The following is a 27,525-nucleotide window of genomic DNA, read 5'->3' as shown; positions in this document are numbered from 1 at the left end:
ATGTTGTGGATGCCGCATCTTTGGAAATGTTCAAGGCCAGGCTGGGCTCTGAGCAGCCTGGTCAAGCAAAAAGCATCCCTGACCACAAGGGAATTAGCTCTTCATCTAAAGACGGTCTTTAGGGCCTCTTCCAAACCAGGCAAATTCTATGACTCTTTGATTCTAAAATTTTGTTAATTAGTGCGCGTTTGTAAGTCCTGAGCAACAATTATCTTTTGTCCAACAAGAAATTATATAACCAAACTTTTATATATATATATATTGAACTTAAAACAAGCATGTTCTTTCTAAGTAAAAGAAACTGATATCTATAAGCATTTTTTCCAAGTGTATTAACTTCTGGCTACTTCACAAACTGGCTAGTTTTCTAACTATCTATTCAACGCCCAAGTTGGCCGTATTTAAAAATCCGTTCATATCTTTACTTCTGCTCATTTAAGATTGCATAGTGATAGGAATGGAAAGAAAAGGTCCACTTAGCAGAAATATAGATTCTGCTCCCTTTTGAAATGATATTCAAACTTCCATAGATGGCACTAAATTTAAGATAACACTTTGTGACATGAAATCTAAATGGTAGGAAGTTTAAGGCAATTCATCACCGAGAGCATTTATCACTGAACACAACAGGGCAGCATAGATACACAAAATAGAAATCTGACTTGCTATTCATGTGTGTTTCTAGACTCTAGGATGATAGGTAATCACTGGAGCTAACAGAATAATTTTGAGGGTGATTTTAAAGCCAATAAGGGAAGATTTTATTGACAGTATATGCCATTTCGAATCAGCTGCCTAACTAATAATGTGATAATCTTTCTATCATCCTTTTTTTTCATCTCTTTTTCATTTGGGATTCTACAAAAAGTCTCCAGTGTTTTGTCTATTGCTCGGCAACTCATCTCTACAATAGAGTTGGCCTTTATAATAATATTTCAAAGACAATCCACAGTTGTGATAAGAAGGGATACACAGTGTAGAAAGCACACATCTTCTAAATTTAATTTCTGAAAAACAGAAATTCTCTGAGGGCTACGTTTTAAACATGCTTATTATAAACAAAATGTGTACAAGCAGCAAATTACATCAGAAATGTAAAATCAGTAATCATACTTATATACATATCCATACACTGTAAAAATCTAGCAGTACAATCATGCATGGGAATAGCATCACAGGCAAACACATTCTCACTGAAACTACCAGGTTTGCTAATCTGTAAAGCTATTAACATATATGACTATTTCTGTCTCAAGCTCTTAATGACTTGTGCCTGCAAATCACTTTGCTAAATCTTAAAGACTGATATTGAACCTCAATGTTCAATTCAACTGAAGTGTAGAATTGACTACACACAGATTTATATTAAGTGCTAAAAAAATTTTTAAAGCAATATTTTTAAAATGTAATGACAGTCTTTTGAAGTTCCTAATGTTCATATCATGAACAAGGCCAGATTCAACATCAGTCTAGGAAAATAGAGGAAGTGTCAGCCATGATTTTCCAACTTTTTTTCCCCAAACAGCTCAATGACTACCAGATAGCATTTTAACAAAATCTGTTATTATTGGGATTTTAAGGCTGTATTTAGATATATCCCCCATAACTAAATACTAGGAAAAAAACAAACAAACAAAAAAAAACTTACATTTTCTCATGATGATTTTCTATTTCCTTTTCTGCATTCAGCTATAGAGAGTAAAGGAAAGCAGACAAGTAATGGTGCCTAATGTCTTCTGAATTATATTTTTTTTCCATACAGTGAAAGCAGTACGAACTGTCCTTATTTTTGGTGGAAAAAGTAAGAATTCAGAGACTTCTCCCATTTGATTTTTGAAACATAAAAAATGCAAGGTTATTTTGAAAGATACAGAGTTCACCTTCCAATTTACAATTTTAATGTGCATTGAGGAAAGTAAAAAAATGTGTTGCTTACGTTGTCACTAATTCTTTTTCATGCCCTTTTAATTACCCAAAAATCCCATGCTAACATGCAGGGGTTTAGGAAAACATGTCTTGCACAGAAGTCTTTACTGCAAATTCCCAGCTTTTCAATATTCTCAATATTTTCTTTTTTAAAAAAATATAATATAATAGACAAAATTTTTTAAAGAATGTTTTTACAACAAATTCTTCACTAAATTTCATCAAGTCAGCTACCAGAAAGTGCTTTGCCAAGCATAAAAACAAACAGCATTTACTGACAATATTTAATAATAGTAGTCCCTCAAAACCAGAATTTTCTTATCAAACATCACTGCACTAATTACGGAAACAGTTTTCCCTTTTTAATAAATGATAGGGTTCATTACTCTGAAGAGTTCAGATCACTTATTAATTCACAAGTGACAGTGTGAGTCATCAAAAATGCTAAGAGCACTCACTCTAGCATATCAAAGAATCTGTAACGTTCATACCATTGATACTATATACCACATCTTGGAAAGGCCTGTGCAAAGACTGAATAGATAACATGCATGTGCACTCATTGAAGAGGAATTGATTCACGCACTAAATGACTAACTCTAAAAATATTCCCATTCAACAATGGAGTATTTTTCTCTATCAAGATGACCACCTCCCTGCAGCTTTCAGTGTCAAATAAGAGTACTATATATTCAACAGTATTATCAAAATTACTAGACCCACACCCATCAACCAAGACACTGTTATTGCAAACTCAGGCAGAAGAAAAAAGGAGCCCTTCCCAACAAGGTCCTGCTCTGTTTATTTATAATTCAAACAAGTAGGAAAGTGTGGTACACAACATTATCTTTTCTCTCTGCCAGTGTTTTCACCCTTTTGCTAAGGTAGAAATAGCTGCTAATATATATATAGATATTATTGTGCTTACCTTTACTGACTTCACGTTTGAAAGCATTGTACATGGTTTTCAGGATTAGGCCAATAATCACACATGACAATAGGCTCTTTCTTTAGCCAGATGATTGAAATAACAATAATCTTCCCCAGGACCCAGTCTTGGGAGATATCCAGCCTGATTTCACGGATAAAAATAGTTCATATAGCACAGAAAGTTTTCCAAGCTTTTGATGATTATCCAAGCCTAACTAAGGCTTCAGAATCTTTTGGATGTTCCAACATCCTGGATCTACAGCACATGTACTATAACTTAATATGACAAAAGGTACTTGAATTGATTGGATTTGCATGGTATCTTTAGGAGGCCCATGCAATAGAGACCATGGGTCCTCATGTCAATGTTAATGCAATAAGCAGCTCAGCATTTCTTTAAAGTCTTTTTTGTGTTATTTGCAAGGAATTTGTTCTTATGTGTCCCTGTTGCATCAAAGTGAGAAAATAATAAGAATTCTGTTCTTTATCATCTTGTACTAGAAAATGCCTCATGGTATCAGAAAATACTCTCATGCTCTCCTAAGGGCCATGTGATGGAAGAAAGTATAATGCATAGGCTGAGTTTATTGAGAAATTAGCTTTTGATGTATGGTACCATGAAAACTGTACAGCAAAATCATGAGAAATAGTTTTCAAGAAGGTTAGGATATCCTTTTTTTTTTTTCTTTTTCACTTGAAATTCCCTCCAAGTGAAAATAATGTTTAGATGAGTATAAGACAAAGAGACTAATACCAAAACAAGTCTTGAAGCTTATAATACACTGTTAAGTAGTAGCACTGCTTCATGAGATGTTTTTTGTCTTCTAGAAAACCCTTTTTGTTAGGACAAAAAAAATCTACACTACTGCTGTGAGGTGGAAAAGATACCTGTGTAATTATTTATACTGTGCACATCACCTTAACAGCAAGCTATGCCATAACTGGTACAGCCTTTTTATCAAATGGGTTATGAATCCTGTCTTGGCCTAAATTAAGGGTAATATATATTTTATTGTCATGACATGAATCTACTTGGGGGAAAAGAGCAGAGCAAAGCTGTAGAATGATAGTGCTACAGTTTTGAACGTGTACTACATATTTAGAGAGATGGTCAAGAAATACCTCCAAAGCATGCACTGAATCATAGAACCACTAAATGATCTGGGTTAGAAGGATCATCTTGTCAACCCCCCCCTACGATGGACTGGGACATTCTCTAGATCAGGTTGCTCAATGCCTCATTCAACCTGGCCTTGAACACTTGTGATAATGGAGCATCTACAGCTTCTCTGAGCAGTACTTCAGCATCTCACCTCTCTATTTTTAAAGAATTTCCTCCTTTTATTCAATCTAAATCTGCTCTCTTTCAGTCTAAAACTGTTGTCCCTTGTCACTACAGGAAAAGACACCCCTTTATGTACTGAAACGGGACAATGAATGCTCCCTGGAACCTTCTGTTCTTCAGGCTATACAGCCCTAGCTTTCACGGCCTTTCTTGGTAGCAGAGGTGTTCCAGCCAGCAAATCATTTTTGTGACCCTCTTTTGGATCTGCTCTAATAGTACTTATACTGGGCACCCAAAAACTACACAGTCCTCCAGGTGGCATCTCACAAGGGCAGAGAAGAGTGGGCAGTGTCATCTCTCTCAACCTGATGGCAAACTTCCTTTGATGTGTGATTAAATTTCTGGGTTAAAAGTGCACCTTGCTAGCTCATATTCAGTTTTTAACCACTGGTATCCCCAAGTCCTTCTATACAGGGCTGTCCTAAATTCAGTCTTCCCCCAGGCTGGATTGATGCTGGGAATTGCCGTGACTCAGGAGCAGGACTTTGCACTTGGGCTTGTTGAACCTCCTGAGATTTTCATGGGCTCATTTCTCAAGCCTATCAAGGTCCCTCTGGATGGCATTTCTTCCCTTCAGCAAATCAAAAGATGAAAAATGGCTTTTCATGCCTCAGAGATGAAAGATAGTTTTGTTTGACTTATAGCCTTAAAATCAATCAGCAATACTTCTATTACATATACTTAATGCGCAAACTGCATTTAAATTTACTCTCCAACAAAATAGATTTATATAGAGGAAGGAGGTGGCAGTTATAAGGTTATTTTTAAAGCAGAAACTTATTTATACTAATCCATACACATAATCTGTAAACCGATCCTTTTCTTTGTTGTTGCTGTTTTTTGTTAAATGCAAAGTATATCGCATTTCAACTGTACATATTGAAGGCATAAGGAAAATGGAACACATATGCACCTCTTTCCTAGAACTAGTTTCAAGCAGGTAGATATTCCCAAAAAAGATCACAAAGTTAAGAAAAGCTTAAGAAATAGGGAGTTTTTTATATTTACCATCTTCTTTAAAACAAAAACAAAAACAAAAACAAAAACAAAACAAAACAAAACAAAACAAAAAAAACCAACAACAACCAAAAAAACCAAACACAGAAAACCCACTAAATGCAAATTTTTACATGCAATGACCTTGTAGTAGGAAAGCTGACATTTAGCAAAGAAAAGTTCTTTCATTTGATTTCAGTTTTTACTTCCTCACAAATACAGAAAAATTCTTAATCAAGCCAATCAAACAATGTTTCAGGATTTCTTCCCATGTGTAGATTAAAATCCATTTTGGATCCACATTTTTCAGCAAGAAAATGAAAATTTTACAGTGAAATTACAGTTTTAACAATAATCACTGTACTTTCTCTCATGAGAAAATTTCCACCAAACCACCATTTTAACAACAATTCAAGAAATATTTCTCAGTGGGAAAAGTGGCTGGGAAAACATTAAGTATGACCATGAGCTACACAAAAGCTTTTGAGAAAGGAAATGTACAAAAAATATCAATACACAGTTCAAGATGAAAACATAAATGGCAACTGAACAAGAAGTGTGATGAACATAAGATGGATCAAGATTGTCATAAATTTTGAAAAATAAACCTTTTTCTGGAGTCCAAAAGGAGCCTCAATTCAACTAAGTAATACAGATATTCAAGTAACATCCAGCAAACAGAACTGATCCAGTAAGACTGTGGGTAAAAAAGACTGTTGTAAATCTTACCCCTTTGGCTAGCTTCTACAAAACAGAAATACATAAGGATTCCATCAACGAAAAGTGGATTTTGTTTTTCTCTCTAGATAAGCTTTTTCTCTTTAGAAATTAGCAGATACTTCTTTTTTTGCATTTAGTTATATAGGATTGCAAGTTATTAAGATTTGTCCAGCAAGTCCCTTCAGATGGGTTATTTCTTTCAAGGGAAACTCAATTTTAAACACCAGCTGAATGCACCATTTCCACCCCACTGGATATTTTTAAAGAGCTTCCCTTTTTATCATCATCAAGCTTAAGATCTTCGAAATCCTGACAGAATTAAACTCAAACTCTGAAATACTCCTTTAAGCAGCCATTGCAGTGTACTGAAAAATGGAAACAATGAAGGATTAAACCCATTTTACTACATCTCCAGGGCCTGAAGAAAAGGCATCTCTGCAGCTCTGTGCCAGCACTGGGCATTTTCCACTGAAGACCACCAGGCTCAGCACTTTCCATCAGGGCAAACAGTGCCCAGTCTGTGCAGTGTTCATTGTCCCTACGATACACCACTGTGGGAAATCAAGGCACAGAAAGCTCACAAAAGCTTGTGCCTATAGGCCCAGACATAGAAACGAATATAGAGTCTAATTTAAGACGTTGGAAGTGGCTTCCAGATTTGGAGACCAGAAGCAAGAATGTAGATTTGTAGCTTAAGCAGAAACATGTTAAGCTAGGTAGTAGAAAGTTTTAAAGTTTAGCCATAGAAATAGTTATAAAAATAGTAAGAAGTTAGGAAGTGTAGTCATGTAAGTTTGGGTGGCATTATATGACTGGTTAAGAAAATCCACTCTGAGACAAAACATGTAAAACAAAACAATTAATGATTGGTGTAAAGACACTAACTAACTTTGTGGCAGTAGTTTATTGGCTAATAAATCTTTATAAAGCATTGTAACTAGAGATACCATGACCTCTAACTTCTGATGTGAAAATGTTCTCACCCACTCTGAGACTGATGAAGATAAGAGAAGTAAATCATCCTTTTAACACATCTCTCAGCAGTCACATCTTTCACTTACCCCATACACCACAGCCACCTGCACAGTTTTGGGACTGTGGGGGCCAAGGCAAGCTGACAACAGGGAGGAGGGCCAAGGCAGAATGTCTGGGGTGAAGGGGAGTCCATCATTCACCCTGGCAGCTATGGGGACAGAGATGTTGGTGGCCATAGCATCCCATTCCCTGCCAGGTCTCCTTCTTCTGTGCCCAGGAAATGGGTGCAGGCTGAGGGATGTTGGGAGCTGGACCAGGGGGAGGATTTTCCATCAGGCTACAGGCATGCATGCACACATGAACATTACTGTAAGTAAGGGGAGGTGGGGACCAACACCAGTGCCACCCAGCTGTCTAACTCAGAATGTTCAGCAGTTGTTCTGTGGGGTTTGGTGTGGCTTTTCTTTTCACGAAACTGACAAAATCTGGCAATAATGCACTGTGTAAAAAAAGTGACATTTTGACTCTAAGGAAGGAATTATTTGCAATTTGTTTTGAGCAGAAGCTTAGCTCGTGTCAGATGTGAACCTCCAGACAATCATTAGTTTAAACTGCCTGCTATGTGTTTAAAAATTTCAGTCAATTTCGAGCTGATCTGAATTGCAAATGGGATGGTAATAAGCCATTAGGGAATAACATATCTCTCTCACACACTTGCAACCCTCTGCTTTAAGGGGCCTTGACTGCACTCAAATATGAACATGTCACTTTAGTCATGCGCATTGACAACAAACATGGAAGTGTAGTGCTCAGCCCCAAAGAGTGGCACTCAGGAGAAGACCAGGAGTGGCCACAGGAGTGAAGGAACAGGTGAAGCCCCTACAGTGAGCAAGAGGCAGCAGTCAGTTTTCCACAGAACAGACAGAGTGGTTTACTGATGGCACAGTAAAACACAGGCCTGGCATATGAGTAACACTTGGTGATTTTGATTTCTGAGATCTGAGGCATTTCTCATCCTCCATGAAGCCATTTTTTGTGAATGAGTGTAGCCTATGCACTATTACCACAAGCCTAGCCAGAAGGACACTCAGAGGCAGAGTTCTGAGTTCATCAGAGCAGCAGGGCAGAAGACCCTGCCCTTTGTTTATTTTCCTATTATATACTTCTAACAAGGTGACCATGGGTTGGACTGTTAACAGTCCCACCTCTCAGCACATTGGTCAAGGGGACTGTCACACAGTCTTTTTTGTCCCAGCATGGAATGTAAAAACTTGGTTATGTTTATACAACATAGCTGGTGTTTACATGAAAAGAGCGTGAGAAGGTACGAACTTCTACTTTATATGAAACACTCAGCTAGCTAGGAAAACTCATGGCAACAATGCACCACGTAAGATGTTCTAAACAAAGTTACCTGTACTTCCACAAAACTGGCTGCCTAACAACCTCCAGTGTTCCATGAGTGAAAAGATACATTTTTAAAATTATTTTTAATTCTTGAGCTGAAAGCTGAAGGTAGGGCTCTGCAGTACACAAATCCATTGATTAAGAAATGTGCCACAACTAAAACTGAGTAAATATCACACATGACAGCATTTAATAAATAATACTGAAGTAATTAAATACATTAATAAACTATCCAAATTAACTTTTCCTAACAAAGAACATATTAAATCAGCTACTGATATTTTTGTAGGTGTTTCATAGGTAGACTTTCTTTCATAGCCCTATAGTCAGTCTTGTGCAGCTGTCAATTTTTTTTTTTATATATGCCTTCACAAAATAACATATGGTCTTTTTTGTGGTTTCTTGAGTCTGCAGCTGAGGCTGGCTCCATGTCCCACCATATCAGCTGATAAGCAACCAACTCTCTACATTCAACCATGAGGTGATAATGAAGGGATAAATGAAGGTCTGATCTACATCTGTACAAGTTGAATGCTGGTACCTCAGTATCAACCACACCCGTAGATGTTCCCTCATCATTGGATATTCTTGCAGCCCTAGAGATGAACAGTTTCCTAATGGAATTCTGGGACTCCATTTGCTGCATGAACCTACATATCTAAATACAGGTCCTGGAGATTTTGTTTCTAGAGAACCTCTTTGTTGAGAGGGGGCTAACCAGAGTCACACACAGCAGATCACAGAGACTCTGCAGAGTCTCACCTCAGCGGAGGTCCAGCTGCCGCAAACACCATGGTGTTAGCGCATTCACTGGATTTCTGCAGACCGTGCCTTTGTTCTCAGGAGAGCATTAAAGTGGATATCCCATTGATTCCTTTACTGCACATCCACTCAATCCCCTCAATTTTTCAGAGATAACACCTTAAAATTGATGGCTGCAGTTTAATGTGGATATTACACCATATCCTAGCTTTCCTAGAAGGTTCATGTCAGCTCTCTCTTCTGCTGGCAATATGCTGGAAAGGAAATTGCTTGCCCAGGACCTTTATGGAACTGCCATGCAGTGGAAAGTAAACGGCCATGGACAAATAGGTCAGTGTTAGACTGCTGAGCCAGAGGCTTTAAATAAGTAGGAGGAAACTAAACAAGAGAAATAAAACTCAGGTAAAACTGTGGGTGCAAATGAAAAGTACAGAAGCCTGATTAACCCACTTGCCACACAGGACTGAAAAAAGCCTCTCTATCTGAGCTTCTCTGACTCAAACTGTGCCTGCTAGAACACATTTGAACCAACCATAACTTGGCCTAATTCTACTGACAGAGTCTTCCAAAACTTGGTGTTTCTCTATGTTTATACATGTACAGATATACACATGTATAACTTATTGAAAGAAATTCTATTCCACAAATATTATAAACAAAGAATTGACAAAGAATTTTGATGTTCAAAATTTAATATTAGAAGTCCCAAGCAATACGAAGAAGCTTGCAAGAGGGAAAACCTGAGGTTTTGGGTTGAATCACTTCTTCAAGGACAGATACACCTAAAAATATTTGAGAATACAAACTTTGAAGACAATTCAGCACCAGCAAAAGACTTCCATTTTTTTTGTTTCCTGGGAACACAGTGGACTAGTCATGTCCCTGAAAGCTACATGAAGTAAATTAATCCTTTCCAATTATCTTTGTAAGCTATATTTGGGATAACAATTCCCTACTTTCATATGTACACATGTGGAGCTTCCCTTCATTTTAGTGAGATAAACGAAGTTTCCAATTTGGATCTTTGAAAAGGTCTGACATTCAGTATTTATTATTACAGAAAAGATTAAGAATGGTCCTACTGAACTCTAATATTTAAAGACTTAATCCTTTCAGAAGTGATATTATGGCACAGGACAATTAATATATTCCCAGAAGTATATCTTTCAAGCAAAAAAAAAAAAATCCCTGTGATAAAAACAGGAAATATTAAAGATGGTATTATATGTTAATTCAGATGGAAATTGAGTAGTTAAATGCTTCCAAATCTAAACTCTAGCTCATTACAATTTTCCCAACATTTGCAATGTAATAGAAAAAAATAAAAATCTAATTTTTCTATTATATTCAGTTTAAGCAAGACAGGACAGAATAAAATAGAATCTAGCAATACATTGTAAGTTTAAAATAATATAAAATCTTTTGCTTTATTGACTTTTGACAGTTTTTAATGTCCTTAGATGAGGTATTCAATATTCACGTCATCAATTACTCTGGCGAAGTGTGTACATGCCAAAGTCCATGCCCTAAACTTTAGTTTCCACACAAAAATTGTTTTGAACAATTGAATCCATTGTCACAAATGGATTCTTGTGTGTACAAGTTACCCCTTGAACATACACCTGCATAATGTGGTAGTTCCAAGATATATATAAGAAGACTGTTGAGATCTAGGTGTCTTCCTCATTTAAATTTGAAAATTGAGTTCCTGTATTGAGCGTTCTTATTCTTATTTGACATGTAACATAGGCCAAAGATCTGCAGTTGTATTTACTGAAAGTGAACCAACACAAACAGTGAGAGATATAAGCAACTAGGAAGATGTGATATCTTGGACTTTTAAGCATGTGTGGGTAATAGTCGTATGCTTTTTGTGTCAGATATTTGGCTATCTAAATATTACTTTTCACATGACACAGTCCTGAGAGCATGTAGTATAAATTAACCCATATCAGTTATGAAAAAAATAGTCATGTGAATGGAATCTGAAAGACAAACAATCATCTCTCAGCTGCAACTGAACATAATCTAAGCACAGAGTAATATTTTGGTTTGGCTAAAAGAAGAATGCTACAGGAATCAAAGGCTCAGACCTGAATTCCATCCTTGTGTGAATACCCCTATTGGCCTCAGAGGGAAGGTTAATGTAATATGGCATAAACAATCAACACCATATTTTAATTCCCAAAGAATGCCAATAGAAGTACATGATATTCATGTCTATAAAAAATACAAGTGAGAACATCCTTGACAGTGACAGTGACCTGACTTACCTGAAAACAGAAAGTAGGAAAGTTTTGTTCTTTGCATCCCAAATTGCCCTGCACTAGCTAACAGTGTCACAGGTTTCAGCGGCAGAGACCAGGCCACAGTCTACTAAGTAAAAATTGGAGTAAAATAGAGATGTCTCATGGGAAGAAAGCACTTTGCCAGTGCAGAACAGAGTAAAGTGGGGATCAAAATTCTTTCCTCTGAATAGGTAATATTCTGCCTCTCAGTGTACTCTACAGATAACCCAAATATTGTGCCGCTCCCCTGAAGATTCACAGCTAAGTTACAAAGGAATGTGATGTATATGGATCCTAGGACTGCATTGCCTATATGAGGTTCTGCTCTGAGATTTTACTCTATCTTGATCTTCACCAGACATCAGCATGGGATTCAACTTGTGCCCCTCTTCTGCCTGTTGGGCTGGCAGCAACAACTTTAACTTGTCACAGAAGAGCAGTCTATAAAGGATTTACAAAACCATAGTGCATTCTCTCACATAAAAGCAAGAAAAGACAAAAGCAAGTTTAGGTGATATGCAAATCAAGCCTTCAAAACCACAGTCATTGTAGATCAGCCACTGCAAATTTCTTTTATACTGAAATACATTTTAATCAAGAAGCTCCAGGTTCGAATTGTGAGAATTCAGTTCTTGACTCTCAATCTGTCTGTACAGTTGCTAATAGATACTGAAGAGGTTTCTCAAGCAGTAGTTCAAATGGCAAACACACCTCTTTTGGAAATGTATTTGTGTGAAAATACTGATAAATACTCATTTCATTAGAAAGGTTTAATGGCCTTTTGCAAACAGAGGACACATAAAGAAAAGTATCATTCCCTGAGATTAATTCGAATTCTGCCAGAGAGCAGCAATTCTCACCGCAATAGACCCAGAAGGAAAACAGAAAAATTTTGGAGGCAAAGTTCCCTCTCTTACAGTGTTACTAGTTTTGGAGTACCCAACTGTAGTCCATCCAAGCTGCTTCATGGTCCTGTTGCTGAATCCATGCTACACCTGCTGCAGTAGATAGAATCTGCTCCCGTAAAGTTGGAGCTGAGTGTGGTATTGCGTGCAAGAGGTTATCTATAAACACAGGCTTGCACAAATGGAAGAAATCAAGGCAGCTGCTTCCTACAGCCACCATTTGAATGCAGGAAAAGGGAAAATCTGCATAAGGAGTGCCTCATCTATGCAGTTCTACAGAATTCAGTCTTGGCCTTCACTTCTCATCTTCCAAACCTGGGTTTTATTCAAAGAATGAGACATGACAGAATGCATGTAGATATAAGACAACACGTGCCTTGAGGCTAGTGACAGAGCGAGATGAAGATAACAACCCCACATGAAGGTGAAGACGATGCACAGTGTAGTTCATCTCATGCAAACACAAGCTGAGAAGTCCTGTTTCTGTGAACACAAAAATTCCTGGACAACCTGATCATCTCCCTAAAGAAATGCAGCCCTTTCCCTGATGAAGCTGTATAAAATGTTCTATCCTTATTGATGCAAAAGAGAACATATCGTAAGTAATGGACAAAAAGAAACAAAGAACTGTTTTTAAAGCTTAGCAGATCATGCTATGGTAATGTATAGAAAAGAATGTATATGATCCTGAGTTACAGTGTTATTAAATGTCAGAAATAAAATGTAGTGTGAAGCAGTAACCTCTTCCTGGATTTCACTGTGGGAAGTGCTGTCCTCTCTGCTTCACTCACTTTCATGCACTGGTGTATGGGTGGGGCTTGCTGATCTTTATTTTTATTATTATTTTTTATTTGTATTTATGTTTTATTATTCAGCTGACATTTATTTTCATTCTAGCTCATTAATGCACAATATTAAACTGTCTTATTATCGCTGACTTGTTCAAACCTCCAAATTCGCAGTTGTATACAGTTTTTCTGTCGGGGTGCTCACTCAGAGCCAACGGCTCTATTACGACCAGCCCAGATGCCGCGACAGAGTTTGCGAGGGTCAGCCCGCGAGCAGCGCAGGCAGTACTGACTCTTGTGGGTTCTTGTCTTATCAGGGGCTTGGGTGAGCGATGGAGATTCGACAGGCAGTGGAACGAAAGGAGGAAACAATTCCAGACGAACAGAGGGTTTATTACAAACACCTCTCCAGCCTGGGATTCTCCGGGGGGAGGAGGGTGCGGGGGGTTTTTGTCCGAGGGAGTCGGAGGGGGGGCAAAGGGAGTGGTCAGCCATCGCCAGCCAACCAGGGCAGGTTGCTAGGGGACCCGGGGGTAGGAGAACATATTTTGGACTAATCAGGAGAGAGTGGGAGGGGTTTTACAAAGGCGGGAGAAATAACAGACAGCTAACCGTGTGCCACATAACAGGTGCAGGTGCAGACAGGAGTCATGTGAGTTAAACAAAGGAACCATCAGGGGGAAGGGTACAGAGAACTAAAAGAGTACAAAAATATATAAAGCATAACTGATTAAATTAACACACTGCCACATTTTTCCATCAAAGTTATGACACGATATAAGAAAGATGGGACATACAAATATAAGTTTTTGTAAGACCAGGTCTTATGCCTTAAATATGTATACTTATTTATTTATTTATTTATTTAGGAAGGTACAAATATATATTTTGTTAAAAGATTATTTTATTTATTCATAAAAATATATAAGAAGGTATGTATGTATTTCACAGTGAAATGCCAAACTATATGTTTTAGATTCTCATTCTGCCAAAGAACAGATAGATCAGTCCCAACTTGTTAGCATTTACAGTAATATATATATATATGTATTTCTACTTCTGTCATGCTGTTGTTTAAAAATTTTTAATCAAAATTAAACAAATCAATCACTATTTAAATTTTACAGAGCTACTTTGCAGTTGTTATTTCTGCTTCATAATGACTTGGTAAAATTTATCTGATTTACTCTCAATGAATTTTTATGTATGAAAGAGGATTTTTTATTCAGAGACTGACAGCTCTCTACCATGCTTTTCCCTTCCTTTCTAAAATTGCAACCTGCAAGAAACAAATGTAATTTCTCCCATAGTTTAAGAGGTAGAACTGTGCTTTGTTTCTAATACTGAAAGTTGGTAGGAACTGGGAATATTAGGCTTTGAGTTCTTTGATTGTGAGTTTGGTTTGGATATTTAAAAATATTTTAGCAAAATACAACCTTTTGCAAATGGTCAAAATCAATTTCCCTATATCTTTAGGGTCCTACAGCATACCACAAAGGCTAGAAACCAGCCGTTCTGAAGCTGAGTTGTGTCTGACAAATAGAATACATCTAGGAAATAGGGAAATACTGCTTGAAATATCAAGAACTATTTCTGAGACAGTAGCTCTAAGGACAGGACATTCACTGTAGAGGCAATCCATTTGTTCATGTACCTATGTGCCTTATATGACTAAAAGAAAATACTATTTGCAGGTATTAAGGCTCATTTTGTCTTTGATAGCCTCATTGGAACAGGATAAGAATACATCCTCCGAGCAGTAGTGGGAAGGATGGCACATCTTTACAGTTCAAGGAGGTGGAGGGCACAACTACAAAGCAGTCAGTTATCTCACTGCCTGGAGCAGCCAGAGAGGACTGGTGTGAAAAGTACCAAAAAGGATGGGCAGGGCAGTGGGCAAGCAGAAAGCCAGCAACACACTGGATCCTTCCTCTTGAAAAAAATGGAGAAAGATCACTAGTTCAGTGGTGGCTGTGGATCATGTATTACCAAATGAAAAGAAGATTGTGGGAGCAGATATGTGTCGTAAGGTCTTTACTTCAAACACAGATGTCCACTTTGCTGGCATACAAACCTAACAAATTCTGTCAGGTGATTTATGCAAAGCAGAATACAGAAGCATAACTGTCTGTCTGCTGGTACTAAGTCCATTAACATTAGAATTAGATATGTCATCTCTATCCAGTACGCATTATTTTACTCATCATTACACATTTATTCCTTTATCAGATTTTGTTAAAATGAGCTTCGCTGAAGACAAAAGACCTGAATAATTTGATATGCAATAAATGTGTCCTTGTAGCCTTATTTCCTTAAACAGAGAAAATAATATGGTTAGATTAGCTCAAATGACAATGCGCTGTCTTATATAAGGTTCACTAGGTTACAGAGGGAAACATTCATGCACCCTCAAATGAAAGGGTTCAAAAAAATGACAGAAGGCATAGTTAATTAGTTGATTGGATTGTTCAGTTCTTGCATAAAGGCATGAGCTCTGCTTTAGTGAAGAAGCAAGCACTGACAGAAGTTAATGCCTCGGAGATTCTGCTTTGAACATTTTAGACTCTTGTCAAAATTATAATTGCATTCATATGAGATTTCATATATTTGGTTTTGTAGGGGGTTGATCTCATTTTACTCTGTAGGATTTTTTTAGCTAGAGAAGAGAATTGAGTAAGTAGAAAAAAACACAAGTGGATGACATGCATCAGGAGCAATTGTGTAGGTGTTGTACAAAACACCTTGCAAAAAAATGCTACTTCTTCTGAAAGGCATTTGTAGTAATGGAGTGGGACAAAAAATGACAAACAGAAAAAGACAGACGGAAGAACAAAGAAGCAGTGACACAGTTGGTCAGTGTGATAGGCAGCATTCTCAGCATATCCTTTGTATGACAGCTGTCAAAAATTTATTAAACTTCACAGCAAAAAAGTTTTAAAGAGGCATCTCTTACAAAAAAAAAAAAAAAAGTGAGGTGAGACAAGCTAAAAATCTTAAATCTGTGAAACATTTAACTCTATTGCTCTGAAATCTTTTACTTCTAAGGGAATAAAAACAAAGAAAATTACTCGGTTTTTGGTTGTCTGTATTCCTAGATCCATACCTTAGCAGAAAACAGTTTTTATTCATTGATGGACAGTATTGTTTTAATGCAATTGAAGAAATCCTTATTTTCACTTCAAATTCCCTAACCCTCCAGAAAATTGACATGCCATTTTTATAAGAAGAAAGCTCCTTTTGCTCTGAACACATGTTTACCATCTCCAGGCACGCCAGACTTTTGCAGGGTGTCAGCTGTGAAGGAAACATGAATATATTCACATGATCAACAGCTGCACTGTGACAATGCCTGTGGGGATGGGGAAATATTCTAGACCCCTACATGCTGTGAAGTGATTAAAAGAACAAGCCTAAGAGTTACCAGGAAATCAGGAATTTTTGAGGGCAGAAAAAAGAAACTAATTTTCTATGACATTCAGAATGGATGAAATCCATCCTTATTGAGGACTTTCGTACAAGAGGTATTCTTAACAGCACCCTTGTTTCAAAATAGTTCTAAGCAGCACAGATCAAACTTAGACCAACAATGGAATTATGAGTCATAACAGTGTCTGAAAACCTATTAATAATTTCTCAAGCCATATGCAAGATCACATACAGTTTTTCCAAAGCTTGTGAACACTTTGAGAGCTATTCCTTCATTTACTTACCCTGTCATTACATGCTCTTGTACAAAGTCCTTCTCCAGCTTTCTTGTAGGCCCATTTCAGGTACTGGGATAGGTCTGCTATAAGGTCTCCCTGGAGCCTTCTCTTCCCTAAACTGAAGATCCCCAACTTTCTCAGCCTGTCTTCTACAAGAGGCGCTCCAGACCTCTGATTATCCTGGTGGCTCTCCTCTGGACTCACTCAAAGAGGTTCTTTGGGGGCCCAAGAGATGAACACAGGGCTCTGGGTAAGGTCCACAAGAGCGGAGTACTCAAGGAGGTTCACCTCCCTTCATCTGCCATGCCACTTTTGGTGCAGCCCAGGACAGTCTTGTTTTCTGAACTAGAAGTTCAGGTCATCTTGAGCTTCTAATCAACCAACACCCCTAAGTCTTTCTCCTCAGGGATGCCCCCAATCTGTTCTCCATCCAGTACTTTTACTTGGAAATGCCTGCACCCAAGGGTCTTGAAAACACTTTGAGAGCTATTCCTTGGTCTTGTTGAACTTCATGAGGTTTCCAGAGACCCATCTCTTAAAAGCCTGACAAAGTCCCTTTGGATGGCATCCCTGCTCCACAGAATGTCAATAGCTTGATGTCATCAGCACACTTGCAGATAGAGGGTGCACTCAATCCCACACCCATGTTGCTGACAAAGATGTTACACAGGAGCACAAAAACCTTGGGAACTCTGCTATTGATCTAAATCAGGATGGGATTCCCTACAGAACAGTGGGAAAACTGGGGGAAGGAGGCAGGAAATAAATTAATAGAAGCATTCATACTGCAAGCCACTCTTGTCTCACTAGAATTCAGCATCTTAGATTTATGTTTGCTTCCTCTCAATTGTCTGCCTCACTTCTAATGTTCTGTTTCTGCTCTTACCCAGCAGACTCTTGCAAATAAATTGGCTCACCACAATTAATGATACTTCTCTCTTACAAAAGAGTGGCAGCTTGGCATGTTGCAAGTCTCTGTGCTACAAGCACATGGGTGGTGGAGACATTTTCCATGTCCCACAGGTAAGACACTGCCATCATGAGCTTAAGACAGTCAAACAAAATACTATTACTACTAACACTCATGTTCAAAGCTTCCACTGAAATTTAAGAGGTCCCTGTCTGAAGGCTAATTTCAGCAGTTTTCTTGAATGGTTACCCTCCAGTATATCCTTTATATATGAGTTGTCTAATGTGCAGTTTACCAAGTTGTCCTCTACCTGGACCCAAAGCCAGTCCTGTACATTGAGGTTCAATAACTACAATAAAACCATTCTTAGTTCAGTCACTCTGCAATATTAACCTGTCAGCCCTTAAGATAATGTCCATGAGTGATCATCCTGAAATACATACATACTTTAATATCTCTGCAAACATATAACAATTAATGTTTAGACAAATTAATACTAGATTTGTTTATTTAAAAGCATTCCAGTAAAACAAGTGTTCATCATTTTGCTTTTGCTCTCTACTGGTAAGACATTCTTTTACTGACAAGACACATTAAAATAAGAATTTTCCAGGCAGCAGTCCTTGAGTCTGTTGATTCTTTATTTCCTCTCTATTTTTGAGACAGTGACTTGCATATATACATTTAAGCATATATTAAAGGCGAAAAAAAATCACCCAAGTTCCACTTGGTATTATCTAAGCTGCAGAAACTACTTCCCATTCCAGAATTAACCCCTAGACTTGAAAAAGTCATCTACATAATAAAAGCGTCTCAGACTATCACAAAAAGATCCTCCATTTCAGTCTACCTTGAGAAAAATTTGAAATCACTACAAAAATATCATAGACAATCACTGATGTAAGCCACAAACAAATGTCAGAGAATGCATCCTGCTTCTCACTTGCATGACCCCAGGACTGTTCTTTTCATCGTTATGTTTAACATTATCTCATTGATATGTTTATCTATGCCCTCAACTTCACATACAAGCTAGATATTAAAAAGAAGATATTACCTCTGACATAAAAATTCCAGTCTGAACTGGACACCAACAAAGCAGTGCAGGCAATTTTGGGTTTTAAGGGGAGAAGGAAAGCTTTACACAGAAACTGAAGCATCGGTCTGCTCTAAACAACTGTCTGGTCCACTGTCATCTTTCTAAAAATGACAAGTGGGAGATGATCAGGAAAAAGCCATTAGAGACAGGCAGCACCCTTATCTTCAGGTCCTCTGGAGGAAAGAGTTGTTGAACATTCTGGAGTTCATAGTGAATGCCACTGTCACATTGAACGTTACTGTGGCCTTGTTCCATACAAACCTGGATACTCTTACTTTAAAATCTTTTACATTTGTTTTCCAAATTTGGTATCTGCAGTGAATTCCACAATTTTTTCTGTGTCAATGATTTCTTTTTGTTTGCTTTAGATCTTTTCTTGGCTGGAAAAATCAGAAAAAGTATCTGCTGAAAAGGGCTTTAATTTGTGTTGGTAATAATTAAAGAGTCTGAAGAAAAATTTTAAAAAAGGAGGAACTGTCTACCTGATAGCAATCAGGAATGGGGAATGAGGGGAAAAAGTAGCAAAAATTATTCCAGAAGACAGTCAGAAAGGAATTTGGCTCAATGTCACAAATAACACAAATTCCTCTTTAGCTTTCTACTAATATGTGTGAAATCTTTGCTAAAACCAGAAACTTACCTTCACTATGATATGTGTAAGAGAATATTTCATTCATTTCACTGAAAGGAAATAAGATCACCTCATTTCTCTTAAATCTAGTAACACTGGAAAAGCTTGGTTTTATCCACAGAAGTTAAGGTGCCTGTAGACTTTTGAAAGAATTGCTTATGTGCATTTCTGCCAACAGACACTTTTTCTATGACATCAACAGCTTCATCATGAAGTCAGTCTGCTTCACAAACTTTGATCAGAGGAATCTTCACCTATTCTGCCAAAGAAAAAGACATTTGACTGAAGAAACATCCTTTCAAGTCAAAATACTATATTGAGTCAAAACTCTACTCAAAACTGTTCACAGAACTTAGTTGCTTTTAGAAAAGGATACTACTATGTAGAAGAGGGAGGATGATACAAAGTACAGAAAGGATTTGGGGTGGATGGGCGTTGCTGCTGAGCAAACAGTGATGCTTTGTCAGTCTAATCATTGTCAGTTGTTCTATGTATGGAGATAGGTAAAGAGAAATGCATTTATGTAGGTCTGGAGAGAATACTAAATGTAAAATTTTACACTGGATGTGTAGAGTGGTAAGTCCAGAAATAAAATTTAATACCTCTTATATGTCAAGGCAGATTAATTTCAAGTACAAAAAAAGGGCACAGTTTTATGGGATCTGCTGGAAACACCAATTTCCCCCCTTATGTTTCCTCCCCTCTCTGATTTTTTTTAACAAACTCTTCATAAAAAGGGTAGATGAATGATGGAGTGCACTTGGAATTCAACCTTAAAATCAAATAATTAACCCTGACATCTTCAGCTCTTAAAAACTATTCATTATATTTTAACAGATGTTTTAGTTATTTTCATTGTTATAATGTAGTAGCTTTTAATCAGATTTACATAATTAAATGCTCTCTTTCTGACACAGGCTGCATATCTATCACAGCCTCATTTAAACCACAAAGCATGAGTTATATCAAAGCAATCAGGAATAATTTCCACATACCTAGGAACAAAATCTCAAAATTCTCTCTGCTGTTTATATTTTGTAACTAGGAAAATGTATTATTCTGAACATTCATTTAAATCCTTTTTCAGGGTAGCAAACAGTTTCCATAGTTTTTTCCTTCATATTTCCTTCTGGATCCATCACTTGTCCTTGTGAGCATTAGATACACAAGTGTTTTTTTTGTTCCTTCTCCTTTGCAGTACATTGTGCTCTGGATTTTACAGCCTCACTGATGCCCAAAGGGATGCAGCCCTTCTACCCCTACGTGTCACATCAAATCTGAATTCTTTTGTGATCAATGAAGTGTCGATTTGTTTTACCTGTGTTGATCAGCATTTGTGGCCGTGCAATGCCTCACTAAACACAGAGGAGCTCTCTCTAACAGCCAAGTTTGTTCCAGTCTAAACTCCTGGAACAACTTCTAGGAAATGCAGATATAGAAAAAGATGCACACACATACATGCACATCTACATGTATATGAGCCTTTTCAGTTAGAGTATTAATTGCAGATTATTAATCTGTATGACTTCTAAATGGACTGTTTCGGTTCTGGATCTCAGGAAATCTAGTTTCCCTCCATATTTAAACCCTTCTTTTTCCTTAGCATAAATGATTGAGAACATTCTTTTTTACTTGTAAGATTTTGTTATGTACTATCCTATGACTAACTAGTCCTGGTGTTTCTGGAAAAAAAAGGTTACAAAATTCTGCCTAATTAATATGTATGTCCTGATGAATATCTTTTGGAGTGTATGGAGAATGGGTAGTGGTCCATGCAAATAGAGGATTGAAGGATCATCAACAATTATTCATGAAATAGTAAGCAGAGAGGATGAGAATTATTATCTGTATTGGTCTGGGGTACATAAGAAGGCAAGATCTCCCACTAACTCACTTTAAAAGGTTAAAAACAAAAAAGAAAACCTTTCTTTTGCCCTGTATCTGAGATGAAAATAGACTTAACGATGCAAATAGAAGCCCTCTAAAGATATGTAGGAAACATTAAAGAACCTCAAGAGGAAGTAGCGGACATTTTTTATGGTTTTTTTGTTGCTTTTTTAAAAATAATCCTGGTTTTACTTTTCTGATACTCTCAAGCCTTACTTTACTGTGATAAAATGGAGGGCTATGCTTTTGGCATGTTCAGAGGTGATATCTGTTTCTGCATTTGGAGTCACTGCTCTCACTGTAGCAGTTTTTATTGCCACATTTACAACGTGTTCCAACAAGAAAAGGTTGGATGGAGGTAGGTGCTTCAGTAAGGACAACAAAAGGTGGCCTTTATAAAGCAGCATGTATGCTAGGATCCTCTGAGGAGAATTAGGCATTAAAACCAGAAAACGAAAATACCCTCCAGCCCTTCAGATAGAGCAATGAAAACAAACCACTTTTCCTTCACTCAAATATTTAAAATATTAGAACTTTGAAAGTTCTCTGAATGGAATCCAATTATGCTCACAACCAGAGGCTAATTTCCCCAACTCTCTGAGCCACTGATGCTCAGCAATCGTCTGAGCGGTTTTGCACTCTAAAATCTAGGGCAGCTGACAGTCCACAGATCTACTTTGCTGAGAGGATTTGTTGTTAATTTTGTCCAGCTTCTGTTTTCCAGTGCCAGTCAATGTTTTCCAAGTAAACTCATCCATGAATTCATGTAAAGACTAGACTTAAAGCCCTTAAGCACTGATGGATCTATTTTTAGTCTTTTAAATGCAGTCCTAACTCAGTCAAAAGGTAGGCATTTTTATGCAATATGGTAATTATTTATAAAATCTTAAATTAATTCAACAATTCAAGCACCTTAAAATGTTGAGATTTTATCTCTGAAAGTATTTAGCCTAAATGACCAAAACCTGAGAGCAGCAGTTAGAAAAAAGATATTAAAAATCTGACCTTTAGAAAACAATCCTACACAGAAACTCTGTTTATCATTGTCTCAGTGACAATCTAGGGCAAAAAGTCAATATGCTTTCCTTGGAAGGCCATCTGGGGGGTGGAGAGGGAAAAGGAGGAAAGAAAGGATGAAAGCAAGAAATGAAAGTAATTTTATCCCTGAGCCATCAAAGTTTTTCTGGTGCATGTGTAACTTTAGGAACCTGAATAGCTCACAGAAGGACAACATGCCAGTGAGTGTTTGCTGGCTATACCTGAAGTCATTAGGCAATCTTCACACTCCTATTAGTATTGTGTTGGTCACAAATGCCTTGTGCAAGTGTGATTTTGTCGCAACAGACACACTTTTCTGCCAAAATGAGCTTGAGATCAAGTTAGTACTGTAAGCAGCAGTCAGCAGGTGAGTAAAAGTGTATGATGCCAGTCAACAAGGAATGGATCAAAATGCTGTCCTTCTGCCAAAAGACAGACCAGGCAGTGTGCCTGTCATGTTCTAGCTGACTTTTTTCTTTTTATAAATATATGTCAGTTGTTTCTGGAAATAGTCTCATTTAAGTTAAGCAATTGCAAAATCCATAACTTCACTATCTCATCCCTTCCACTTACATTATGCCCTGTTTACTCAAAACTTGAAAAGCCGCTGATAATATTTAAACTGTCTCTTGCAAGCCGTATGTCAGTACAGCACAACAGTTGTGACCATTAGGGATCTGCTTGTTATTGTGTAATCTCTCTGTGTTTGGTCTCACTTGTGCAGAACTGAAGCATTCAAATGACTGCGCTGTGAGTGCCGAGATAATGCCCGTTGTGGCACGGATCTAGGTCACTGGTGTTAGAGCTGAGTCACGCCGTCAGGAATAAAAAACCCGATGCTCTTCGGGAAAAAAAGCAGCTGTGGCTTCTCCTCTAAATAAGTTTTAAGGCCTGTAGGCACGAAAGGATGATACAAACACGTTGCACTCTACCCATGAAGCAACTATCGGGCAATCGTAGTGTTTGTTGTGAAAGTCATATGGTCCTTTGCCTGGAGGAAACTAATACATGGACAGGAGCAACACAATAATTTCAGAATAGATTCTCAGAGTAAATAATAAAGCAAGTCAATTGATCTCTAGCGTATATACTAGACTTTGAATAAAAATATCTTAGTTCCATTGGTTTGGAATTTTCTTCCATTCTTTTTAATATCAGCACTCATTCATTTATAGCAAAAGATTTTGTTACTCTTTCATTTAATATGTTTAATTTTTTCTTTCTTTTTTAAAAATCTGCTCATTCAAATAGCTCCAGCTTGACACCACACTGAAATAGATTTCTGCTATGGTTTAGAATGTGGACAGAACACACTCAGCTGGTCAAGAATTAATTCAGAGTGGTGACCAGTATACAGTTCTACACAGAGCATAAAATTTGCACCTTCCTAGGCATCATAGCCCAGAGCCCAGATCTCCAGAATTAGATCTAATATTCCACATTTTCCCTAAGTAAAATAAATGTCTTTTTTTACCTCTCATTAAGAGAGCATGCATAATATTTCCCCAAGTTCTAAGGGGACCCATGTCAAATTGGGGTTATTTTTCTTAGGTTTTCTTGTTTATAGTAAGAGAAAATCATATGCTCTTTCTATGATAAAAACACACTGCTAAGATTATTAACACAGACAAATGAAATAGCATACTTGTCAAGGATAATACAACCAAATACATTCAGAATTAGTGCAACTATCCCATGGTGCATATATCAAAATACATCAAAGTTTCAGTATCTTCGGTGTCCAGCAAGTTTATTTAAAGCAGCTTGCAACTAAAATTTTAGACAGAAGAGAGGTTTGACCTGCCTTTTCAAGCCTAAAGAAGGACACCATTCTGAACTACAGTATGGCTTAATGTTATGTTAGATATTTTTTTTATATTTTCAGGTGCCAGATTTCAAACTGATCTTTCAAGAAAAGTCAGATCTAGTTGTAAGAGAACCAAGAGTAAGCATCTTCACAGTTACTACCAACTTGATACTTAAACTTCTGAGTTACCTGATTTTTTTAATACATGTATTAAACACCAAAACCAAGGAGGAAACTGAAATCAAAGCTTTTATCTTCTTACAATCCCTGCCACTGCACACACTGACAGATTGCAGTAATGGTGAAAAAACTTTGCAGGGTCACACAGATAAGATTATATTAGTGAAGAGGAGCTGAAGAAACTTTTTGATCCTCAAAAAAACTACACAGTAATTTATGAAGTCTTTTCCTTATATCTCCCTCAGGATGGTTAATGCATTACTGAATACTTGCACAAACTTCTTACAGCTAAGTGGACAATATTAGGAGAATTTCTTCAGTAAAATCTTTACCCACAATACACCTCATTCTTAAAAACTTTAAAAAATGAAAAAAAAACCAAAACCAAAACCCTCCCCCTCAAAAAAACAAACAAACAAAAAACCAAAACAAAAAACCAAAATACTTTAATAATTTTTTTTAAAAAAATGCAAAAGTCATTCAGCACTGGCTGCCAGTCACACATACTCCTGCAACAAGATAATGACCAGAGTGAGAAACTGACCATTTTCCCATATGTCACAAGAGTTTCATTCTTCATTTAGTACACAAAAATGCAGGGATTTAATTTCATCATCATTTCCATGTTTCCACATACATTTTAGCTTTGCCCAAGCCATCTTGAGTATGTATTCTCAGTGGTCCCAAATTTGTCCTGGAGGTAAAACAGAACTAAGCAGGCCAGTCATTGCAAAGCTGTGGGCATCAGGGAGTCAAATGAAGTCCTGGCATAACCTGTCTAGCCAGGATTCAGCAGGGAAGGCTTTGCCCAGCATGTTGCAGGAATGGAGGCAGATTCATGAGAGAGAACATACAGAAGGCTGCTAGAGCAGATTGTTTAGGGATGTCTCCAGAAGCAGCTCTAAGAACCAACAAATAAGAGTGTCAAATGTACATGTGCAAGTATTTGTCTTGAGTTGGAGGACTGAACCTGACAATGTCCTGAGTGTGTACATACATTTATCTGAAAAACCCATTACCCTCTTAATCCCTCTTTAATCTTCAGCACGACAGAAGTTTTCAGCATAGCACTCCATGAAATGATGAGTAATGAAGAGCAGTGCTTCAGATAGTGGGGGAAAAACCCCTGGAACGCCAAAAACTTGCTCGGCTAGACAAGTCACATGTAAACAGAAATTTACAGCAGATACAAGTAACAGAGAAATTTGCTGGAATAACTTCTTCCCCTTAACCCAGATGCTTCAAGTTCCCACTTTTACGTTCAGTGACCCACCCCAGAGAAGAGCTGGATCCCCAGTCAATATCAATCGGCAGAATGTCAGTGAAGTTCATGGCTATGTGTCACCCTGATGACCCAACACGTTACAGCCACAGAAACTCAGGCAAATGACTGCTTTCCAGGCAAATTTATCTGAATCATCCTTCTGAACTCTGGCTACAGTATTTTTCTTCAACTTAAAGTCCTGAAATATTAAAGAACAGAATGCATCAACTTAATTGGAAACAGTTTTGCCACAAAACATCCTGAGTCTGTTCGAGGACTTAGGGAGAGGAAAAGCCCATGCTTTGAAGCACTGTGACAACTTAAGATAAATTTCAGCATTACTTTTCTAACAGAATATAATTGAAAACATACTTCAACACAGACTCTAATCTCATTCTGGTTAGAGATGTGTTCAACCCACAAGTTTCAATCTCAACATTCCCAAGTCTTGAAGAAATCCTGACTCAGACCTAAATTGTCTTCTATTTCTATAACAGTCTTTAATACTGTTGAATTGGGCTCATCACTTATTAAAAAATCAAAATGGCTGCTTCTACCACCATTTGTGTGCCTCTTTTCATCACACTAATGCCTAAAGTTCCTATTTCTTTCAATCCTCCCTCAAAGATTTGAGTGAAATACCTGTATATTATAGAAGGTAATCCCTCTCCCGAATGCTTCAGTGTCTAAAGAGACAAAACTGGCAGGCAGTCAGATAAAGAAAGCATTGTTATCTCCATTTTCAGCTGGGAAACCAGGCCTTAAAATGACTAAGTCAGAATCCCAAGAGAGGCCAAGGATCAGATTCTCAAATGCTCAATAACCAGCATCAGAGCCTGACTTTCACAGGAAAAAGAGAAAAAAAAGAAGGGGGGGTGGGGGAGGATGGAGGGAGGTAGGAAATGGAGAGAAAAGGAGGAAATAGAAAAGAAACAAGAAGAAAAAAAAAAAAGTGTCCTAACTCTATAGTTCTTAATTTTATTGCACATTTTCAAAAGATCTTTTTTGCAGCATCTTGAAGCTCTGACCACTTGGGTACCCATTTGAGTGCTGCAATGGGAAGGTATCTCTCTAGGAAATCCCTCTCCCCAGTTTGGGTGCCACCCCCATTTTGAAGTGTGGCAGTACGCGAGTTGCCCAAGGCCACGGAGGAAGTCTCTCGCTAAGCCAGAAATTTGAATCAGCAACTCCTGTGCCCTAACCACAAGTCTATCCTTCCTCTCACTAACAACACAGGGTATTTCTTTGTTAAGTTGCTTTCTAGTTAGATATAATATAATGGGCTTTTTTCTTTATTCATCCACAATGGTAACATGACATTATGAGACTGGCACTTGTCATTCACAGGGAATGCTCTTTTTCCGCTTGCCCCACAAAACACAAACACACTTAGCAGATTGCTGTCTACAGATGACACTAGAGTCTCTTGTACTTTAAAGCCTTTTTTCCAGCAGCACTCAAATAAGTAAATTGCCCTTTATTAATATTTTTCAGGATATGAGAGGCTGTCAAGTTGCAGATCCAAGCTACAAAGAATTATTCCCATTTACCATGTAACCTCCTAGAAGAGAAAAAGCCTTTCTGGTCAAGCAGATCAAGATAACAGCAGATTGTTCATATAATATCCCTTAGCAGCTGCTGCTGCTACCGTGGGAATCCTAAATACTTCAATAATAGGTCAGTCACCACTGGCTACCACTTTACATGTGAGCAGCCTTAAATATCTGTGCAAGGTATGGAGAGCACCAAGTGGAAAACCCAAGTGCAACACCATGTTTTCTTTTGCTTCTTTTTCTACTTTATTTACAGGGATACCTGTAACTACTCCCCAGTTCAAGCTCTGGAGACAACAGGGGGATGTCATTGTGCAAACCAAGAAAATGATAGTATTCACTGTATCTGTGCAGACAAATACATGTGAGAAATGCCTGATGTACAGAACTCCATTCATCTCTGAGTTACT

This window comes from Prinia subflava, chromosome 1 (genome assembly GCF_021018805.1).
Source record: "Prinia subflava isolate CZ2003 ecotype Zambia chromosome 1, Cam_Psub_1.2, whole genome shotgun sequence".
Lineage (NCBI taxonomy): Eukaryota > Metazoa > Chordata > Aves > Passeriformes > Cisticolidae > Prinia > Prinia subflava.
The sequence above is the reverse complement of the archived record's forward strand: the minus strand, read 5'-3'. Positions refer to the sequence as shown.